General features: G+C 30.4%; 3 long non-coding RNA genes across 3 annotated transcripts; 1 reads left to right on the top strand and 2 right to left on the bottom strand.

Annotated features, from left to right (window-relative positions):
• Window positions 1–235: 235 nt before the first annotated feature.
• On the bottom strand, window positions 236–4,193 carry LOC129923144 (uncharacterized). The gene is made up of 4 exons (XR_008775085.1): window positions 3,878–4,193; window positions 2,675–2,781; window positions 2,256–2,324; window positions 236–1,893 (listed from the first exon to the last, which is right to left on the bottom strand). It is a non-coding gene; the product is annotated as an uncharacterized LOC129923144 (long non-coding RNA).
• Window positions 4,194–4,390: 197 nt separating this feature from the next.
• On the top strand, window positions 4,391–6,184 carry LOC129923142 (uncharacterized). The gene is made up of 3 exons (XR_008775083.1): window positions 4,391–4,713; window positions 5,696–5,786; window positions 5,910–6,184. It is a non-coding gene; the product is annotated as an uncharacterized LOC129923142 (long non-coding RNA).
• A 288-nt stretch (window positions 6,185–6,472) lies between these two features.
• Window positions 6,473–8,564, bottom strand: LOC129923143 (uncharacterized). The gene is made up of 2 exons (XR_008775084.1): window positions 8,368–8,564; window positions 6,473–6,916 (listed from the first exon to the last, which is right to left on the bottom strand). It is a non-coding gene; the product is annotated as an uncharacterized LOC129923143 (long non-coding RNA).
• Window positions 8,565–12,787: the final 4,223 nt, after the last annotated feature.

Below are 12,787 nucleotides of genomic sequence, written 5' to 3'. Positions count from 1 at the left end.
GTCTATATACAAATGTTTATAAGAGATCACAGCTAAGCTTAATTTACTTAATTTCAAAACTATGATTTTTTGTTCTGACTCTACTCTAAATAAATTATATTTTATTTTAAGAATGCAAAGTTGGAAATTCTGTTCTGATGAAAAAAAATTATTAAAATAAAGTAGATGTTTATGGTTTCTTTGTATTTATTTTTAAATTATTTATTCATTAAAAATTAATTGTTCATTAACATTTACTTGAAGTAAAGATAAAAAACACAAATTCAATTCATGCAGATCACAGCCCATCACTTAAATGTATTTACTGTCAATTCTACACACTATTCATTTCAAAATGTTGCTTTAAATTGTTATATGACACAATCAAAGTACTGGTACCTCACATTGATGTAGGCCTAAAGCACCTGAAATAATGACAAATTTTCATTCAATAACTTGTACTGTCATTTATTATCAGACGTGTTAAAACTAATGACCTGTATCATCATCATTGGCCTCCTTCAGTCATAGAAATAGAAAGACTAAGGTTTCATCTCAGAGCACACTTCCTCATGTGGCTGTGGAGCCCTATTTCGGAGAGACACTCCCATCCACAGATAGCACAGGTTAAGGTGGTTTTTGCTTCGGTGGTAGAGGAGCTGGCCATTTTTCGGATTGTACGTTTTTCTTCCTGAGCTGAGACCTATGTACTTTCACTGTCCATAGCTTTCTTGGTCACTGTCTCTCCATCTGTTGCGGTCTAAAGCTATGTCTTCCCAATTGTCAGTATTGATGTTCACTGATTTGAGGTCACGTTTTATTACATCTATGTAATGGAAGTGGGGGCGACCAGTTTTTCTTGTGTCAGTAGTGTGCTAATGACCTGTGTATATAATTTATTAAGCAGGAGCATCAACAAATCTTGAACAATAATTGTCTACAGAAAAACTTTATTCTTATCCAAACAATATGCATTTACAATGTATTTAAGCAAGTTAATTTATATTTATACAAATCTATATGGCCTAAAGAATATAGCGTATTTTGATGTGTGAATACCAATATACATTATTACATGAAAATAGTGTACTCATTTTTAAAATATTCTGGGTAATAAAAATAAAAAACTAATGATACAATAAAATTGAAGCATTTGTCAAAAAAAGAAAAATTTCACTCAAGATCTATGTGAACTCTGCTTGAAAATTAATTAATTAATTAATTTTGAAATTAATTAAAAAAAAAATTATGGTTCTTTAGTCAATGGAATGATAGCAGCAATTATTTAACAATTTCATGATTATCCATTCATTTCAATATACTTATAACTGAAAAATAATTCATAAGGTTTAGATACAACCATTTGAAATAATGATTATAATTTTTTTCTTAATTTGCTTAATTCAAATCTAATATAAACAAGATTTCCTCTGTCAAGAAACTTATGAGGGAACAACATGCATGTTCTTCTCAGTAAGTTTTGCAAAGGGAATTAAGAATATTTAATTGATGTTGCTTTTTTTTTTGCCAACATTTTAAACCTTTGCACCAGGTTTTAGTTTTAAGGAGAATGCACCATATTTTATATGTTTACTTTTGTTAGATTCTTATTTTAATTTTAAAAAAGTAAAATTTCCCTTACCACTCATCCACTGCACTCCCTCTTGTTTTAATGGGGCTCAGATTAATAGTTTTCAAGTACAATATCAAACAGATTTAAAGAAATACTAAATCCAAACCTGTTGGCTGAATGACAGGATATACATAAATATGTATACAGCTTACAGTATAATATATATATCTTAAATTAAAATTGGTCCAAGACTTTTATTTTGCAACATGATGGGATTTTCCTTTCTGGTGGTGCTATGCAGGAGTCCAAGAATCTCATGTTTTCTCATAACAGAAAGTTATCTAGTTATAAAAATAAATAAAAGGATTTAAAAAAAAATTAAAAAATATGTGTGACATATGTGTTGACCATGCTAAACGTATATATGTTATTAATTATAGTTATATAATTTTGCCATTCTAAAAATAGTCTGTACCTAAAAGGAGCTACTGCGTTAATGTGTAGACATGGCCCTGACCTTAATAGTTATGAATTATTACTATAGGTGAAGGCAGATGTTCAGTTAATTTGATGCACATTGAACTAATCTAAAAGCAACTATAACATATATTATGATTTACATTTTCATGGAAAACTAGTTTTTCAAAAATACAAGTACTTCAGCTTATGAGAAAAGTACATGGGAAAAATTGCAGTACCTTACCTTTAAGAGGTGCAACCAATCATTGACTTTTCAGGAATGCATGCCTTTTTCTTGCATTTCCAAACATAACTGTAATTATACAATTAGGCATATTGGTTAATTTCTTTTGAAAACATTACAATTAAAAAATAATATTATTAAATTGAAAACGTTGTATCAAACATACAAATTATCAGACAATTTTGCCTAATTTCATCTAACAGTTTATTGTAAAGGAATGGCCTGCACAACAGCCAAGGTATATTAGGCATTCATGAAAGATGAATGTGCTTAAGAGTGTTATAAATAAAAAAAAAAAAACTTAGAGAAAAATGTTAAATTCCATCCCAGATATTTAGATGTTGCTTGACCATGAAAATCACACAATTCATAAAACATCTATTAGATAACTAAAATAAAAATTGTATAGTAGTACTTACATTAAATATTGAATGGATGCCCAGAGAGTAGAAATAGTATAAGTATGATCCTTGAGCCATTCTGGTACATCATCAGAACTGGTTGCCATGGTTCTACTTGTTAATAACTGAAACATTACAAACATTTTTTTTTATTTATAATTTATCACAGACTAGAATAGAAATGTTGCCAGGAAAAATACCAATGGTTAGAATACACCTGATGCTACTTTTGTAGCCTTATTACTGGTTAAAATGCACCTAAACTTCATTAATTAAATCTGATAAGAAACATATGTATCACACAAGTCCAAGTTTATCAGAGTGTCAGCAAATAATTAACTAGATATGTGAGTTTTATATTAAAGTACTGAATTTCAGGGGATAGATCCAACTTAACACCACATCATTTATTATTTCATGAACTCATGGGTCTGGGTATGGCATGGAATGGAAACTAATATATATGGGGTGTAGGCAAGGCATGGATTATAAATTGTCTTGTATAGATTAGATTGGGTAAAACTGCCAATCGAAGGTAACTTTTACTGATAGATCTGGATCAATTATACATTTATCATTTATGGGACCTAGGCCTGCATAAATTTTATCTTTTATTTATATATTTTATGTACATATATAACTAGTCTAGAATCTATAATTATATCTTAATAATAATTTTTGTAGATAGATGTCATATAATATCTAACATATTAAGTATAGATCAGTAGATTTAGAATTTTAGCTAGTGGAATATTTTTATATCCTAATCTGAACTGGATCTATATATCTAGAATTTAGATCAGTAGATTTAGTATTTTAGGTAGTAAAAACTTTTATACTCTAAATCTAAACTGGATCTAATAGACTCGTCTTGCCTTGTTGGGCCTCTCAAATCAGCTATAGACTTTAGAGACAATTTAGGAAGGTGAATATCAATCCAATTCAAAGATCTACAATCTACATATTAGAGTCTAGCTAGAGATGCTAGATCTAGTCTAGAAGGCTTATCAATAAAAAATAAAATCAATCATTTCTAAAGTTTGTAAAATTATATGTAGATCTAATCTACCTATTTATAATATAATAAAAATCTATGTCTACTTTTTAAATATTTAAAATGATATGGCTGGTGATATTAATTATTTTAATTGAGACATTGGCATACTGTCACATACAAAGTAACAAAATAATTAGATCTTATACTAACTCATAGACTCATACCATATTGTATAAAACCTTCGAGTTTACGTTCCACTACCTTGACTTGACTATATTGACTAAATAAAGGGCACTATGATTATAGATGTAGATTATTATCTATGATGATGATGTTTATCAACTGGTAGATCTATAAGTAGTATCGTCACTTTAAGTATAATCAGTATAACTACTGCATTCGTTTCATTCACTGTCTGTATCAAATATCGTGTGAATGACTGAATGTGATGTGAAAGTGAAGTCTAGATTTAGAATAATTTAGATAGAATTGATAGGGTCATAGATTATAGAATATTATATAGATCTACTATTAAAAAGTATTAACTATACTAACTATAGTGTCTATAGAGTCTATACTATAGTATAGCCAGTATGACTCGTATGAGTATACTCATATACTGTAAAAGTGTATAATAGTAAGTATAGCTATAGATATAGACAGACTAGATCATAGATGATCGATAGATCTAGACTAGAGTCACTAGATTTGACTAGATCTATAAATATTCATTATATTCATATTGACAATGGACCTCATTCACCGAAACGTACGGTCACGTGACAACCATCAACTATTCACTTGTGTGTATAGAATAGTATAGATTAGTACTGGAAAGATGGGGAAGCAATGCGTTGCATTTGACTAATAATTATGAACATAAAAAAGAATGGAAAAAAAAAAAAAAAGGTTTTCATCGTTTTCCTGTGAACAATCCAAAGCTATGTAAAGAATGAATGGGTTGTCAAACTGAAACGAAAAAACTTCACTGCAAGTGTACACTCTGTAATATGTTCAGAGCATTTTGAGGAGGACTGTTTTATTTACCAGCCTTTTACAAGTAAGTAGATAGATCTATAATCTATAGAATCTAGATCTAATCTATATTTATATTCTAGATCTAGAAGTATTATACTAATATAATAGTAGTACTACTACTAGTAGTAGTGATACGATGATATTTAAGTCTTTGACAAGTAGGCATAGAAAAAAATGGCCTAGATCTACATTTCTAAATTCTACATGATAAGAATCTAGATTGACTAGATCTATATAAGTCTAGAGAATCTAGATCTAGACAAAATAGTTTAAAATATTAATTAGATCTAGTAATCTAGATTATTCTAGATCTACTCAAATCTATAGCCTACTGTATAAAACTATAATCTGAATCTGTAGACCTATTCTACTATTCTAGACTAGAGTCTAGAACTCTAGACCTAGATCTATATTTTTTATATTCTAATTCTATTAAATTTACAATCAGAATTAGATCTAGACCTAGATTTTTAAATCTGATTATTATTCAAAGTTTATAAATTAAATTTAAAGAGCATGTAAATAATAAAACAACTAGTCTAGATAGAATATTTCATATTTCTAGATTAGACTAGTGAAACTAGTGTCATTAGTGACTAGACTAGAAATTAGTAGAAGTAGATCTACTAGTAACTAGATGGATCTAGTCAATCTATAGAATAAGATATAGACTATAGAATTCTATTAGCGTTGATTCGACTTTAAATAATACTAAACAGCCTATTATTATTACTATTAATATTTGCTAAATTCTGATCTAGTTACAATCTAGTACGGTAGTAGTATATTAAATATCAACTTAGATTCCTACAAGTAGGAAAAAAATAGTGGATCTAATGTTAATATTTAATCAGTAGGCCTCCCTATTCATATGTATTATTAGGTTTATTTTCAGATGGTATATAGATCTATAGGTCTAGTAACTTTCATGTAGATTATTTTGAAAAAAAAAATAATTTTGTTTTATAACTAATATACATTATATTATTATATATTCCATTTAGATCGCAGACTTCTAAAGCCTGGTGCTGTGCCGACCAAGTTTTCTTTTTCCAAAAGTACACCAAGCCGAAAAAAGACCAAATATGAATTTATGTAAATGTTTTGAAATATCTAAGTACCGGTAATTATGTTTTACATTTTTTTTATCTTAATTGTAAATATTTTTATGATGATCATGTTTGACTGTACACGTAAATATATTTTGTTTCCTTTTAGACAACCTCTTTTACCCCAGGACACCACCATTGAGGAGAAGACTAGAGATGTCACTGTGCAAACTAATGAAGATTTTATTACAGATCTTCTAAAGAGGGTAAATACTTTGGAACCAGGCAGAAGTTGCTCAGTTGAAATTGTGTTATGACTCTTTGAAACTAAAAGGAGATAACTTTCTTTGTTTAAGTAGCTGTTTAGAAGACAAATTATTGTTATGACTTATGAATTTTAGCAACATTTAAATTTAAAATTGGTGTGTATATATTTTATTAATATTTATTAATATAAACTTTTTTTATTATGTACTTCTACAGATCAGTGCCCAAAAATATTAAATATTATTTCCTTATTTATATAGTTTTCCTCTTACAATGTTGTTACTTTGGTTTATTATGACTTATCAATTTTTCTCTGGCAACTTGAAATAATTGGTGTGCACATTTTATTAATATAAGCTTGTTTATTTCATGTTTAAAATGTGTATATATGTATATATTTTTAGTAATAATATCAGCTTCCTTGTGTACAATATACTTTTCACATCATTCAATAAAATAATACACTTATAAAGAAACAAAGACTTTATTTTGCTATGACAATGTATCATATCTATTTAAATGAACTACAAAATGAATCGCAAACATCACAAAGCTAAAAAAAATATAGATGGTAATGGTATAGTTCTGTCATAGAAGACAATGTCCGAGGTTAATCTTTTAGGATCGGCTTGTAGACCTGAAAATATAGGAGTGTTCTGAGGTAAGGCAGCCAAAGCAGACATTGAAACACTGGTATCAAAATTTTGTAGACCAGTCTTATCACAGCTAAAACTATCCTTCATTTTCTGAGGCTTTAGGTGCAGGTTGATGCCATGTCTGAATTTTGTCTGTTGGTGCTGCATACATTTCTTTTTTGCTATAGTCTTCTAGAGCAGACAGAAGACCAAAAAGATGTTTACAACAGGCGGGCTTGCAACCCCCTGCACACTGACACTCTCCTTCAATGACCTGAAAGAATAATTTTATTTTTTTTTAATTAATAAATACATATATTAATGCATTAAATGTTTTAAAATTAATAGGTGTGCATAGACTAATTTTATAAACCCCCCACGCACAGGTTGTAGATTATGCCCACTTCGCATACCTCTTGCACTGCCTCTGAATATATGATTTCTAATTTAAACTAAATCTATAATGTAGATAAAATGTAGTAGACATCTAGATTTATCAGTTTAGAATTATATTGGATCCTACAATGTTCATGACTTAAATTGTGTTAATTAGATTATAAATCTTGTCACTCTATTCTAGGTGATAAGTAAATGCTATATATATATATCTTGAATTCTAGAACTAGCCTTATTCCAGAAATAATCTCTAGAATCACTCTAGACAAGTGTTTCTCAAAATGTGTTCCGCAGAACCTTACGCCTGAATAAGTGTTCCATGAACTACTGGAATAATTAATTAGTAGGCTACCATGTGAATAAATCTTTTAAAAAAAATAAGAAAAGTTTTCCGCTAAATACTCATAGTGTGCGAAGTGTTCCGTTTTGAAGGAAAAGGTTTGGGAAACACTGCTCTAGACAGTCTAGACTAGGACTATAAGTATAGATCTATATATAGCTAGATCTAGTAAAGAAGGTCTTAACTACAATAAAGAATTACATAGCATAGGCCTCTAATTCTATATCTCAAAGTAATCTAGATCCAGGTAGATCTAGAGACTATATTACTAGCTATATTTATAATATATATGTTATTATTTATAATGTAGATCTATTACATAATTAATAAATTAGTAGATCTATAATCATACATTTTCAACATTTCTAAATTTTCAAAGATCAATTCACAGGACCAGATCTAGGTCTAGATTAAAATTATAATATTATAGATTTAGAGACTATTAGAGATCTAGTTGTTGTTTTTTTTTTTTTTACTAGTTTAGATCTAGAATCTAAATCTAGATGTTCTAAGTTTGATCTATCAACTTAAGTTAATCTTGTGAGTCTAAGTCAGTCTAGAGTACGAGAGTCTACAGCAAGATCTAGATGTATATTTATATTAGATCTAGAAGCTAGTCTATCTAAAAAAAAATCTAGATTAGATAGAGCTAAGTAGATCTAGATAGTTACTAAATTCTAGAATTTCTATCTAGACTAGTCTAGAGTCTAGATCTAAAAGTCTAGTAGATCTAGACTAGAAGTCACTAGATCTAGTCATAATAGTGCCTGGTAATCTATTCTAGATCTAGACCTAGTAGTTAGGCCTAACTAATCAGTTAAATAAGTCAATAAGTACTAGACTCTAGATCTAGTCTTTAACTTTAAGTAAGTAGATTGACTAATCTAGACAGATCATAGATCTATAGCTATACTGTATAGTGTATAGATCTAGTTATCTAGACTAGTCATAGATTCTATGAAATCTATGGTAATTTAAAAAGAGCTTACCTTTCCATTGTAGCTAATCACTCCAGTAACATTGTAATTAAATTACGTGTCTGTAATCATTTTCACATGCATATGCTGCATTTATAACATCGCAATATTCTAACAAGTTAACAAAAGTAAAATTTACAAGCAAGAGTGGTTTTCTAACAATAGATTCCATGTTGGTGTCCAGATTAAACTGATGGTTGTCACGTGACTTGAGGGGTGTTTGTTTACGATTGGTGAATGAGGTCCAATGATCTCATGTCATGATGTATGGTCTAGATCTAGATAAAATAGAGTGGATCTCATGACTGTCTATATTAGATCTATTGATTTTTTTTTTAAACGTTAAATAAATCTAGACCTTAGTCTTTAACTTTAGTCTAGGCCTAGGTGTTGTAGATCTATATTATTCTAGATATTATACAAGAGATCTAGATCAATATAAGTTCGGTTTTTTAAAATTTCGCATTCAAAATTTTAAATACCCAGATTTAAGTATTTATATACCCATATTGGTAGGTCCGAGTTAATCATTTATTAGATCTATTAAAGCATGTCTATATAAAAGATTATTATTTTAAAAATATATTATTATATAAAAGATATAGTTATGAATATTTACTTTAAAAAATTAAAGAAAATGAATTTTTCACTTTTGCCAATTAACACTCTGGCTAGCAAAAAGGATGACTCCTCAATACTGTGAAAAGACGATAACTGCATGAGTTGGTTTGGAATTGTATTTTGTAAGACTAATTTTCAAAACATATCCTTCATGAGAGAGAACGAAAAAAGGTTGTAAAAAAAAAAAAGCTGGCTGGACTACGCAAATAATGGACCAGCCTCTCTCTCTTGATATCTTGTTAAGAACATTGGTGACCGGGAAAAGTGGATGGTTTGGTTGCGCGGGACAGATGATAAAAATGACATGTACATAAAAAAAATCCAGATTTTGTGTAAAATACCCAAATGAGGAAGTACTGGAAACACCTATTTTAATGAAGTGGCCTTAAAAAAAAATCTTTTGTGACGATCCATTATTCAGGGAAATTGTATCTATTTTATCAGATAGTCAGAAAATGGATAACGTTTTTACAGATCTAATAAAATATAGTGTGGGGAAGTTTTACTCTCAATGAAGGTCAATCCAAGTGGCTCATCGATCTCGGAGTAAATTTCTTCTTTGGCATCCTCGTCGATTTTTCAAATTGGTATGGTGCGCGAAAAGAGATGCGCGACGGCACTCTGATCATAAAATCTCGAAGCTGGTGTTCCATTAGTATAGTTCCATGTTCTAATACTTATCCTGTTTTTACGTGCATGTAAATGTTACCTTCCCCTCTTTCAATTTGATCTAATTAGAGGGAAATAATTTTAAACAAATAGTCATTAAATAGAACGTTATAAGTATTGTTACTTCATAGAATATTTGTCCTAATTATTAATTTAAAAAAATGCAAAATTTGATATTCATTACATAAAAGAGAAATTAAAAAAAGCCTTGGTTAGCTCAGAACTATTTATTCTGACTATATTATATAAATACAAAGCTAGGCTGAAAAAACTAATACAATTTGCTTGTTAACTAATTCTAAATCTGTGTTCCTTTATTTGCCATATATAGCGTGGATTATCCTATACATTTCGATTTAACACAGACATGGCCTCTCCTAAAAAGTTCTATCAAGCAGCAAAGCCAGTTAATATCTACATTAGCTCAGGGACGTAGGAGGCAAGAATATGAACAACTCAAATACACATTACTACACACGGATGATGAAATCGTTAAAACAGAAACTCTCTTAAAACTAGAGGAATTAAACAAGTATACTTATAGGGGTGCTGAGATTAGGTGTAAAAATTACTTAAGTAATGAAGGTCCTAGTAAACTATTCCTATCGTTTGAACAGAATGTACAATCAAGTAAAATAATAAGCAACATCATAGATAGTGAGGGGAATAAAGTAGATGATTATGAAGATATTAAGAATATTTTTACAAAACACTTCACTACTATATACAGTGAAGAGCCAGTATATACTGATGCTCAAGATAATTTTCTAAAATTTTGCAACCAGCTGAACAAGACAGATGAAGATCTTTTAGGGAGTGCATTTACGCTAGACGAACTCAGGACTTCCCTGGACTCGACTAAGAACAATAAATCACCCGGTCCAGATGGCTTAACATTTGAACTCTATAAAACCTTCTTCCCCCTGCTTGGTCCTCTCTTACTGCGACTATATAGCGACGCCATTAAACTGGGACATTTTCCTCCAAATTTTAACGAAGCATACATCACACTTTTACCTAAGAAATCTGAAAAAAACACTTCACCTAGCGACTATAGGCCCATTTCACTTCTCAACACGGACTATAAACTTCTCACAAAAATGATTTTCCTAAGAATGAAACCACTCATAAACCAACTTATCGGACATGACCAGTACTGTTGTATCCCGGACAGAAACATTGACGGCATGACGCATTTTTTACGGGATTTTATCATGTACAGTAAGGATAAAAACCTCAATGTGTCTCTTTTATCTGTAGATCAAGAAAAAGCCTTTGACCGAGTAAGCCATAGCTTCCTGTTCAAGGTGCTTGAGAAATGTAAAATAAGTTCCCTGTTAATCAGATATATAAAGCTTGTCTATACCAATGCAACAAGTAGATTGATAATTAATCATTCTCTCAGTAGGAGTATCCTCATACAAAGGTCTGTCAGACAGGGCTGTCCCTTATCCCCCTTCTTGTATATCCTTTGCTTGAAACCCTTCTTGGAATCTGTAAGATCTGACCCATCCATTATTGGGATAAATATACCGGGTCGTTCCTTCTCAACCATCAAAGTCAAAGCCTATGCGGATGATACAACCTATTTTCCATCTTCAGAGCAAGATATTGAGAATATACTAACGAAATTTACACTTTTCGGAGAAGCTAGTGGTTCAAAAATAAATATAAATAAATCCTCTGTAATGGGACTAGGGAAATGGAAATTCAAAGAGAATTGCGCTTTCAGAATTGTTGATAAAATCAAGATTTGTGGTATTGTCTATACCTGTAATCCTTTGTTCTATTGTAAAGACCAGTGGGAGAATATTTTTGTCAAAGCCTCAAACTTAATTAAACGTTATCAGCACACAGGTTCTACAATATTTGGTAGAGCTGTATTGATAAATAGTTTGGTCATTCCAAAGATTGTCTATTTAGCTAACATTACAGAGCCACCTCCTAAATTCATAAACAAGCTGAACAAGTTAATAAGAAGCTTTATATTTAAAAACACTATTAGGAGCATTAAGCACACTACACTCATTCAAAACAAAGAGGATGGGGGGATAAACTTGCAAGATGTTAAAACAAAAATACAGTCGCTAAGGCTAAAATTTGTAGGTCAAGTAGTTAGAAACCCAACAAACTTTCCCTTGACAATTTACTATTATGGTTTAAGATTAAGTAGTCTTCTTCCAATACACAATGATACTCCTCACTATTTTGGTACAGTCACTCATCCGTTTTACAGATCTATTTCAAGAGTTTTACCTGGTAATGAACATTTAATACACAACAAAACCAAAGAATCATACATAACACTTAAAAAGCTGTTACAGGAAAGCCTAGTGAATAGGATTAAGTGGGGGAGAGTTCTTGGGGTGACAGAATTCAAGGACACATTCATAAACCTACACAGTAAACATATCCCACCAAAAGCTAGAGAGATTAGTTATAGACTTATCTTTGGGATGACCCCTATGGTTAGAAGACGGGCAAATGACCGTGAATGTATATTATGCCACCTTGAAAATGCTGATAACGAAAAACACATGTATTTGGAATGTCCATTATTCCTTCAAGTTAGAAGTACTGTAATGGACCTATTGGAAGCAAACTGTGGCAATTATGTAAATGTTAACTTGTCTATTATTTTAAACAAGCTGCCAAAACTAAAAAATAAAATGATACATAACTTTAACTTGATTATTGTTTCCGAATACAGGAATCTTGTTTGGGCTACCTGGCTCAAATGTCTACATAATAATAAGGTGTTTGATCCTAATCACTTGGAAATAACATTTAGAAAAATAATGGACTTTAGGGTAGAGAATTATCTAGTTTGATTTTCATATACCTGTATAATGCTCATGTAGTTTTCCAGAAATAGGGTGTTGGGGGTCAGGGATATCTGATATTGTGTTGATTGTTCTGGAGTAGAGTATACTTGTATCATTTTTCTGTCTTTAGGGGGTTCATTGGTTATGTAGTATGTCTTTGATATTAAATAATATTTCTATTACTGTTATTATATTTTTAGGTTAATCACTTTTCAATTGTTTATGATTTAATACTTGTGAATTATGATAACTTACAAATAAAAAAGCCCACAAAAGAGGCAAGATGGCCCATAAAAGAGGCATATAAAGCCCAAAAA

This window comes from Biomphalaria glabrata, chromosome 15 (genome assembly GCF_947242115.1).
Source record: "Biomphalaria glabrata chromosome 15, xgBioGlab47.1, whole genome shotgun sequence".
NCBI lineage: Eukaryota > Metazoa > Mollusca > Gastropoda > Planorbidae > Biomphalaria > Biomphalaria glabrata.
This window is presented reverse-complemented; position numbering and strand designations above follow the sequence as displayed.